Source organism: Lygodium microphyllum, chromosome 11, assembly GCF_053477565.2.
Source record: "Lygodium microphyllum isolate KBCC chromosome 11, Lygodium_microphyllum_v1.1.10, whole genome shotgun sequence".
NCBI lineage: Eukaryota > Viridiplantae > Streptophyta > Polypodiopsida > Schizaeales > Lygodiaceae > Lygodium > Lygodium microphyllum.
The window spans coordinates 62807053-62818197 of NC_141145.1; positions in this window are offsets into that span (position 1 = coordinate 62807053).

An 11145-nucleotide genomic window follows, 5' to 3' on the forward strand; every position below is an offset into this window, starting at 1 on the left:
AAAAAACTAGAAGAAGAGAGAGAAAGATAGAAAAGAAAGGAAGGAAGCCATGAAAGCTAGAGAGAGGGAGAGAAGATGAAGGAGACTTGTAATTATAATCTGATGGTAAAAAATGTCAAGTTCCTTACATCTTATATACCCACCAATGTAGCAGGTATTTTCCTCCATTATTTTATTCCCGTATTCCCCATCTCTTACACTTTGGGCAAAGCAAGATTCACTTTAATATTATAAATACAAGATGGAAGACATGCCCACTCCATGTATAAGGGGAAATTGCATTCAATATTGTACCACTTAAATTTACTCTACTCTTCTGTAAGTCTATTTTGAGTTTTATGAGTCCTGTTTTCAATTTTTATAAGAAAAGAGTGTAAAGAGAGCTTCTTTGGTTCGCTATATGCAAGTCTCATATCCAATCTGTGCAATAGTATTTGTTGATTGCAATAATCCATTGCTATCTACAAAAAACATAATTTTTTTAAAGCTTGCAAAAAAAAAACATATGATAATCAATTATGTATACTTTCATTGTAAAATTATTATCAACTCCTCTTCATATAAAATAGAAAATACTAGCTCTAAGGGAGGGGGGGGGAGGGGGGGTGTTTTATTCTTGTATGTATAATAGTATAATTAAAATAGTTTAATATAACACTATAAGCTAAAAATAGTTCAATAATGGTGAATTAAAATTTTAAATTGTAGTATGAATGATCAAATGATCTAAATAATATATTTTAATTTTTATTTTTTTAATGTTTTCTCCTAAAATATTTATCTATATCAAATAAATATTAATTTTTCAGTGTAACTGATTGAATATTTTACGTTTATTATTATGAAAATTAAAATTACATTATTATTGATTTAATCAAATAGTATATTAAGGTCTCTAAATGGAATATTCACTAATTCTAGAATCATTTGAAAGATAATGATAAAAATTAACAAAATGTTGATAAATTTACATATTGTTATATATATATAATATACATATCACGTTACCTCATTTCCGTGTCGTGTTACCTTGCCCGTTACGTGTTACCTTCCGCTTTCCGTGACGCGTTACGCGTCGCGTTCCGTGTTACCTTGAAAAACGCTTCCGCACTGCTGTGGGGCTATCGATTAGAGGGTGATCCCTCATGAGGCGGGCTCCATGGGGTGGGCGTTGCCTGCCCCATGACGGCTCCAAGGGAGTGTCGTCACACTTGGTATTAGAGCAAACTCCTCGACTAGTGCGCAATGACCCCCGTGTGAGCGAGCCTAGTCAAAGTATGTTGGGTAAAAAGAAGAAAGGTGCTGGAAAAGTGAAAAATGAGTAGAAAAAAGTGGATAGGGCCCAAAATGAGGCCGAAAAATAGCAAATTAAAAAATTTTATGTTGAAAAATACAAGATTTTGACCCACTGGTCCAAAAACGAGGCTGAAAAACGACTTCTCTGGTCGACAAAAATACAATCGCTCAAAAACGGCCATGTTCTGTCAAAGAAAGAAGAAAAAGATTTTGAAGCCAAATTGAAGCTCGTTAAGGACACACAACTTTTGGTAAAAACGTGTCTTCGAGTAGTCAATGACAGCATAGTCGAGTGGTTTTAAGCTCACAAAAAGAATCTCTCTTCTGATTTGCTCCTTGTCGAGTGTCAATTGGAAAAGGAAATGAAAGAAAGTTATGGTGAAATTGTTGCGCAGGGGGGTATGCCAAATGATTTAGTTCCACCAAAGACACCCCCCGCATGTTAACCTATACAGTGTGCTGATATGCACAATTTAGACAGTGAATATGAGTCAGAAAGTCGGTCAGAAGGGCAGTGTGCTACTATGAACAATTCAAATAGAGATTTGGAGTCAAAAAGTGAATCAGAAAGTGACAACGGTGCAAAAGATCTATTGAATGACCAAGATTTTTTGTCTGCAATAGAATGCTGCATAGCCATGGCTGAACAGATGATATTAGATGGCCAATTACCTCCCAAACAACAAAGAATACTACCTCAGATGGTAGAAAGGATGAAGCAAGCACTGGCAGCGCACAATCGACAAACTCAGAAAACTGTCCAATTACAACTTGGCAGTATGCATTCAACATACACAGAATCAGATGCTGAGGATGAGCAGACGGCTATTGAAGAAGAAGCAGACCATGAGGAGAAGTATTGGAGAGCTGAAAGCCAGAGTGGCGAGCCACATTATGATCAAACACTGGGTCAAGATGAACTAGAAGCGGCCAGTGGGCCATATGTAGACAATCCATATGAAGACCTCGTGACGGCACGGGCGAGTATAAACGAAACTGTGGCTCAGAAGCCTCTATTATACATACAAGGGACCAGTATGCCCAGTTACATGGTAGATGGAGTGCTTATTGAAGAGTATGAAAAATGGCAAGCGACCTCTGGGTCGGATTCAGATATAGAAGAGTTGGTTGAAGAACTCGTGACGGCACGGGCAAGAATAAAGGAAAGCGTGGCCATACCAACTCCAGTGTGCTTATCAGTGGCCGTTGGGCCTAGTTATTTGTTTCATGACGTCTTGATAGAAGAATGTGCTGAAGAAAAGACGACCTTAGAGTCGCATCTATTATCAGATGGATTGATACTGGAACAATGCAATATCGTGGATGAGGCAATTTTAGCCCAATCCCAAGCAGTTGACCCCCCCTATGGCATGGAGTCGAGTTCCAACTCTCATGACTACTTTCCATATGAAGACTCCTGGAACCGGGAGGATAAACAAACGGCTAGAGCATGTATCGAGGACTCCCGGAGCCGGGAGGATAAACAAATGGCCATATCTTGCATTGAAGACTCCTTGAGCCGGGAGGATAAACCAATGGCCATATTCCACAATGACATATCTGAAGACTCCTTGAGCCGGGAGCATAAACGAATGGCCAGATCACGTAGTGAAGACTCCTGGAGCCGGGAGAATAAACGAACGGCCATAAGTCAGAATGAAGCTAAGCAAGGTCGCCGCGAGTCGAGTTCGAGCTCAAGCGACTATAGTTCCAGTGATTACAATGATGACTCTTCGGAGTCTTATCATGAAGAACGGGACTCGTTGGAGTCCAAAACAGCCAGATACGGATCTTCAGAGTCTTGTGCTAATGAAGTCGACTCTGCGGAGTCAGGAACACATCACAATGGCTCTTCAGAGTCCAGTTCAGTAGAAGAAGCAGCAGATGAAGAAGAAGAAGAAGAAGAAGAAGCAGAGCAGAATGCAGATTTTATAGCAGACAAAGTCAAGTCAAGTCAGAAGCAAATCAGAAAGACAATGTTGAGCATGGGAGAGCGGTCTGTACTACCTCGCAAAATAACGACATGGCAAAGGTTATGCTTGAAGGGGCTGAGACCCTGAAGGGAACAAGGGGCCATACGGAGTGGGGTTCGAACTTGCGGGTTGGTGACCTTCCCATAAAGCTGCCGGAGGCCATAGTCATGTCTAAAGAGGGCAAGGCAGAAATCGAGCCCCCAATTTCACATATTGATAGCATTGAAGACTCCTGGTGCCGGGAGGATAAACGAACGGCCAGTGTTCATCAGGATTCCTCAGAAGACTCTTGCAGCCGAGAGGATAAAAGAATGGCAGGTTTGCAAAAGGATACTTCAGAAGACTTCGTGACCCAGGAGGATAAAGAAAGGGCCATACATAATATTATGCACACATTTCTAGACTCCTTGACCCAGGAGGATAAAGATAGGGCCATACAAAATGTGTAGATATTTGAAGACTCCTTTTGCCGAGAGGATAAACAAATGGCTAGAGTTTATGTAGAAGACTCCTTTTGCCGGGAGGATAAACGAACGGCCATTTTTTATGTGAAAGACTCCTTTTGCCGGGAGGATAAACGAACGGCGAGAGTTTATGTAGAAGACTCCTTATGTTGGGAGGATAAATGAACGGCTAGAGGTTATGTTGAAGACTCCTTTTGCCGAGAGGATAAATGAACGGCCATAGTTTGTGTTGAAGACTCCTTGTGCCGGGAGGATAAACGAACGACGACAGTTTCTGTTGAAGACTCCTTGCGCTGGGAGGATAAAGGAATGACTATGCTCATTGATGATCTTTTAGAAGGCTCCTTGCGTTGGGAGGTTAAAGGAATGGCTATGCTTATTGAGAATCTTTTCGAAGGCTCCTTGTTCCAGGAGGGTAAACGAATGGCCACACCTCATACTGAAGACTCCTTGTGTCGAGAGGATAAATGAATGGCTATGCTTATAGATAATCTTTTGGAAGGCTGCTTGTGCCAAGAGGATAAACGAAGGGCCATACTTCAACTTCAAGACTCCTTGTGCCGGGAGGATAAAGGAATGACTATCCTTATTGATTATCTGTTCGAAGGCTCCTTGGGCCGAGAGGGTAAAAGAATGGCTATGCTTATTGATATTCTTTTCGAAGGCTCCTTGCGCCAGGAGGATAAACGAATGTCCATACTTCAAATTGAAGACTCCTTGCACCGGGAGGATAAACGAATGGCTATGCTTATTGATCATCTTTTCGAAGGCTCCTTGCACCAGGAGGGTAAACGAATGGCTATGCAGATTGATAATCTTTTCAAAGACTCCTTGAGCCAGGAGAATAAAGTAATGGCAAGAAAGAATGTTACCATGGGTCAAGTCTTCTTCAGCCAGGAGGATAAACGAATGGCTATGTTTAAATTTGATTCTTTCGAAGACTCCCTGTGCCAGGAGGATAAAGAAACGGACAATCTGTCTTCACATTATGTTGAAGACTCCCTGTGCTAGGAGGATAAAGAAACGGACAACCTTGCTTCACATTATGTTGAAGACTCCCTGTTCCAAGAGGATAAAGAAACTGACAACTTTTGTAGACTTTATCTTGAAGGCTCCCGGTGCCAGGAGGATAAAGAAACGGCCCATTGGGATAAACTTTCTGTCGAAGAATCCTTGCCACGGGAGAATAAAGAAATGGGCACCTGTCTTGTCGAAGACTCCTTGCTGCGGGAGAATAAAGAAACGGGCACCTGTTCTGTCGAAGACTCCTTGCTGCAGGAGAATAAAGAAACGGGCAATTGTCAGGTTTACCCTGAAGATACATCAAGCTCCCTGTGCCAGGAGCCTAAACCAAAGGCCATTTATCCAGTTACCATATGGTACCTGAATAGAGTACATCTTCGAAGGATAAAGAACTCCCGTCGCTAAGAGTATAAAAGAATGGCTTATTTACAAGCTGCCAGGAGAGCTGTCCAACACTCGCGTCGCCACGAGTATAAAAGAACGGCTAGTTCCCTTTCATTTGGCGCTTTATCCGTCATTATAAGGATTGGAAACTCGTGTCGCCACAAGTATAAAGGAACGGCTAGTTCTTTTTCACTTGGCGCTGGAGGAGTCATGCCAAGGGCTGCAAACTCGCGTTGCCACGAGTATAAAAGAACGACTACTTCTCGATTACTTGGTGTTGTAGGCGCCATGACGAGTGCTGGAAACTCGCGTCGCCACGAGTATAAAGGAACGACTATCCCCCCTTTACTGGGTGCTTTATGCGCCATGAGAAATGCCACCTTCGCAAGACGGCTGCATACTCAAAAATATTGGGCTTACCTGGCCCAAATTTTTTCAAGGGGAGGTGCGTCATCACAATGCACCTACTATTTTAAGCAAGGATTGACAGATCATGCCAATTGGGGCCTCCTTTTTCAGATGATTCAAGGATTGACAAATCAGGCCAATTAGGGCCATAATCAGAAAGTTTGGGCTTACTTGGCCCAAATTCTTTCAAGGGGAGGTGCGACATCACAACGCACCTCACGCAACCACATTCTTATTGGATTGACAGATCTGGCCAATTGGAGCCATCAAAACAAGGGCACCTCTTCATGGGCCCTCGCATTCATGGCATGGCACACTCCCAGCTGAGTTACGCGCCTCGCCTTTTCAGTCCACTGACAGTGTCTGCACACTCATACTGTCAGGACCTTCAGTTATTCAAGTGAACACAACTTGTCTTAACTTGGTTATTCTCCATTCTGTGATTGTAAATCTACTCAGCAGATGGTTGAATTGAAGTGTTTCCAATATTACTTCTCTTCCTAATCAGCCAGGTTGGGATCATTCCACAACTGTAAATTGAGTGAGTGGATGATCATCTTTGAGTCAACAAGACCATGTTTCCACATCTATAATTGAGTCAGTGGGCATGGCACTTAGTGGGAAGACCCTGGTCGACTTGCTATTGAGTGGACAAAGACCCCTAAGTTTGTGGTCATAGGTTAGGTCTAGCAGGTAGACACTAGCTATCTTGATAGTGAGACGTGTTTAGACCCCCGAAGTTTTGAGTCTCATCACACCATTCTTGGTGCAAGTGTCACATTGCACACCTCGACGAGGACGTCAAGTTCTTTCAAGGAGAGGTGTGTATGAGGGTAGTACTCCTCCCTCACCCACATGATGGCGTCGTGGTATGCACGTTGATAGCATCCACCCTCTATCTGTGATTTCTCGTCCCTCAAGCCTTTTTGGCTTCTTGTAATTATTCTGGTGCCTCTGTTGCACTTCATAATATACATATCGCACTACCTCATTTCCGTGTCGTGTTACCTTGCCTATTACGTGTTACCTTCCGCTTTTTGTGACGCGTTACGTGTCGCGTTCCGTGTTACCTTGAAAAACGCTTCCGCACTGCTGTGGGGCTACCGATTAGAGGGTGATCCCTCATGAGGCGGGCTCCATGGGGTGGGCGTTGCTTGCCCCATGACAGCTCCAGGGGAGTGTCGTCACACTTGGTATCAGAGCAAACTCCTCGACTGGTGCACAATGACCCCCGTGTGAGTGAGCCTGGTCAAAGTATGTTGGGTAAAAAGAAGAAAGGTGCTGGAAAAGTGAAAAATGAGCAGAAAAAAGTGGATAGGGCCCAAAATGAGGCCGAAAAATAGCAAATTAAAAATTTTTATGCTGAAAAATACAAGATTTTGACCCACTGGTCCAAAAACGAGGCTGAAAAACGACTTCTCTGGTCAACGAAAATACAATCGCTCAAAAACGGCCATGTTCTGTCAAAGAAAGAAGAAAAAGATTTTGAAGCCAAATTGAAGCTCGTCAGGGACACACAACTTTTGGCAAAAACATGTCTTCGAGTAGTCAATGACAGCATAGTCGAGTGGTCTGAAGCTCACAAAAAGAATTTCTCTTTTGATTTGCTCCTTGTCGAGCGTCAATTGAAAAAGGAAATGAAAGAAAGTTATGGTGAAATCGTTGTGTAGGGGGGTATGCCAGATGATTTAGTTCCACCAAAGACACCCCCCGCATGTTAACCTATACAGTGTGCTGATATACACAATTCAGACAATGAATATGAGTCAGAAAGTCAGTCAGAAGGGCAGTGTGCTGCTATGCACAATTCAGATAGAGATTTGGAGTCAGAAAGTGAATCAGAAAGTGACAGCGGTGCAAAAGATCTATTGAATGACCAAGATTTTTTGTCCGCAACAGAATGCCGCATAGCCATGGCTGAACAGACGATATCAGATGGCCAATTAACTCCCGAACAACAAAGAATGCTACCTCAGATGGTAGAAAGGATGAAGCAAGCACTGGCAGCGCACAATCGACAAACTCAGGAAACTGTCCAATTACAACTTGGCAGTATGCATTCAACATACATAGAATCAGATGCTGAGGATGAGCAGATGGCTATTGAAGAAGAAGTAGACCATGAGGAGAAGTATTGGAGAGCTGAAAGCCAGAGTGGCGAGCCACATTATGATCAAACACTGGGTCAAGACAAACTAGAAGCGGACAGTGGGCCATATGTAGATAATCAATATGAAGACCTCGTGACGGCATGGGCGAGTATAAATGAAATTGTGGCCCAGAAGCCTCCATTATACATACAAGGGGCCAGTATGACCAGTTACATGGTAGATGAAGTGCTTATTGAAGAGTATGAAAAATGGCAAGCGACCTCTGGGTCGGATTCAGATACAGAAGAGCAGGTTGAAGAACTCGTGACGGCACGAGCAAGTATAAAGGAAAGCGTGGCCATACCAGCTCCAGTGTGCTTATCAGTGGGGCCGTTCGGCCTAATTATTTGTTTCATGACGTCTTGATAGAAGAATGTGCTGAAGAAAAGACGACCTCAGAGTCGCATCTATTATCAGATGGATTGATACTGGAACAATGCAATATTGTGGATGAGGCAATTTTAGCCCAATCCCAAGCAGTTGACCCCCCCATGGCATGGAGTCGAGTTCGAACTCTCATGACCACTTTCCATATGAAGACTCCTGGAGCAGGGAGGATAAACGAACGGCCAGAGCATGTATCGAGGACTCCTGGAGCCGAGAGGATAAACAAACGGCCATATCTTGCATTGAAGACTCCTTGAGCCGGGAGGATAAACCAATGGCTATATTCCACGATGACATATCTGAAGACTCCTTGAGCCGGGAGCATAAACGAACGACCAGATCACGTAGTGAAGACTCCTAGAGCCGAGAGAATAAACGAACGGCCAAAAGTCAGGATGAAGCTAAGCAAGGTCTCCGCAAGCTAAGTTCGAGCTCAAGCGACTATAGTTCCAGTGATTACAATGATGACTCTTTGGAGTCTTATCATGAAGAATGGGACTCTGGAGTCCAGAAAACCCAGATACGGATCTTAAGAGTCTTGTGCTAATGAATTCGACTCTGCGGAGTCAAGAACACATCACGAGCATGGAAGAGGGGTCTGTATTGCCTTGCAAAAGAACGACATGGCAAAGGTTATGCTCAAAGGGGCTAAGACCCTGAACGGAACAAGGGGCCATACGGAGTCGGGTTCGAACTCGCGGGTTGGTGACCTTCCCATAAAGCTGCCAGAGGCCATAGTCATGTCTGAAGAGGTCAAGGCAAAAATCGAGCCTCCAATTTCACATATTGACAACATTGAAGACTCATGGTGCCGGGAGGATAAACGAACGGCCAGTGTTCATCAGGATTCCTCTGAAGACTCCTGCAGCCAGGAGGATAAAAGAACGGTAGGTTTGCAAAAGGATACGTCAGAAGACTCCGTGACCCAGGAGGATAAAGAAAGGCCCATATAGAATATTATGCACACATTTCTAGACTCCTTGACCTAGGAGGATAAAGATAGGGCCATACAGAATGTGCAGATATTTGAAGACTCCCTTTACAGGGAGGATAAACAAATGGCCAGAGTTTATGTAGAAGACTCCTTTTGCCGAGAGGATAAACGAACGACCATCGTTTATGTGGAAGACTCCTTTTGCCGGGAGGATAAACGAACGGCGAGAGTTTATGTAGAAGACTCCTTATGCCGGGAGGATAAACGAACGGCTACTATAGGTTATGTTGAAGACTCCTTTTGCCGGGAGGATAAACGAACGGCCATAGTTTGTGTTGAAGACTCCTTGTGCCAGGAGGATAAACGAACGGTGACAGTTTGTGTTGAAGACTCCTTGCGCCGGGAGGATAAAGGAATGGCTACCCTTATTGATTATCTGTTCGAAGGCTCCTTGGGCCGGGAGGGTAAAAGAATGGCTATGCTTATTGATATTCTTTTCGAAGGCTCCTTGCGCCAGGAGGATAAACGAATGGCCATACTTCAAATTGAAGACTCCTTGCGCCGGGAGGATAAACGAATGGCTATGCGTATTGATCATCTTTTCGAAGGCTCCTTGCGTCGGGAGGGTAAACGAATGGCTATGCATATTGATAATCTTTTCAAAGACTCCTTGAGCCAAGAAAATAAAGTAATGGCCAGAAAGAGTGTTACGATGGGTCAAGACTCCTTTAGCTAGGAGGATAAATGAACGGGTATGTTTAAATTTGATTCTTTCGAAGACTCCCTGTTCAAGGAGGATAAAGAAATGGACAATCTGTCTTCACATTATGTTGAAGACTCCCTATGCCAGGAGGATAAAGAAATGGACAACCTTGCTTCACATTATGTTGAAGACTCCCTGTTCCAGGAGGATAAAGAAACAGACAACTTTTGTAGACTTTATCTTGAAGGCTCCCGGTGCCAGGAGGATAAATCAACGGCCCATTGGGATAAACTTTCTGTCGAAGACTCCTTGCCGCGGGAGAATAAAGAAAATGGCACTTGTCTTGTCGAAGACTCCTTGCCATGGGAGAATAAAGAAACGGGCACCTGTTCTGTTGAAGACTCCTGGCCGCGGGAGAATAAAGAAACGAGCAATTGTCAGGTTTACCCTGAAGATACATCAAGCTCCCTGTGCCAGGAGCCTAAACCAAAGGCCATTTATCCGGTTACCATATGGTACTTGAATAGAGTACATCTTCGAAGGATAAAGAACTCCCATCGCCAGGAGTATAAAAGAATGGCTTATTTGCAAGCTGCCAGGAGAGCAGTCCAACACTCGCGTCGCCACGAGTATAAAAGAAAGGCTAGTTCCCTTTCACTTGGTGCTTTATGCGTCATTATAAGGATTGGAAACTCGCGTCGCCATGAGTATAAAGGAACTGCTAGTTCTTTTTCACTTGGCGCTGGAGGCATCATGCCAAGGGCTGCAAACTTGCATCGCCATGAGTATAAAAGAACGACTCCTTCTCAGTTACTTGGTGCTGTAGGCGCCATGACGAGTGCCGGAAACTTGCATTGCCACGAGTATAAAGGAACGGCTATCCCCCCTTTATTGGGCGCTTTATGCGCCACCAAAAATGCCAAATTCGCAAGACGGCGGCATACTCCAAAATATTGGGCCTACTTGGCCCAACTTTTTTCAAGGGGAGGTGCGTCATCACAACACACCTACTATTTTAAGCAAGGATTGACAGATCAGGCCAATTGGGGCCTCCTTTTTCAGATGATTGAAGGATTGACAAATCAGGCCGATTGGGGCCATAACCAAAAAGTTTGGGCTTACTTGGCCCAAATTCTTTCAAGGGGAGGTGCACCATCACAGCGCACCTCTCGCAACCACATTCTTACTGGATTATATATATATATATATATATGTTATGATATAAGGATAATGTTTTATTCTTTGAACAATTCAAAAAATTAAACTTACATCTTATTGACTATAAAATTCAATATCTTTTGTAATATTATTTTTTAAAAATATTTTTTATTATTTTATATATTATACATTATCTTTTTATTTTATTCTCTTAGAGAAGAAATATTTTATTTCTTATTAAGGAAGGGCAACTATTAATTTTTAG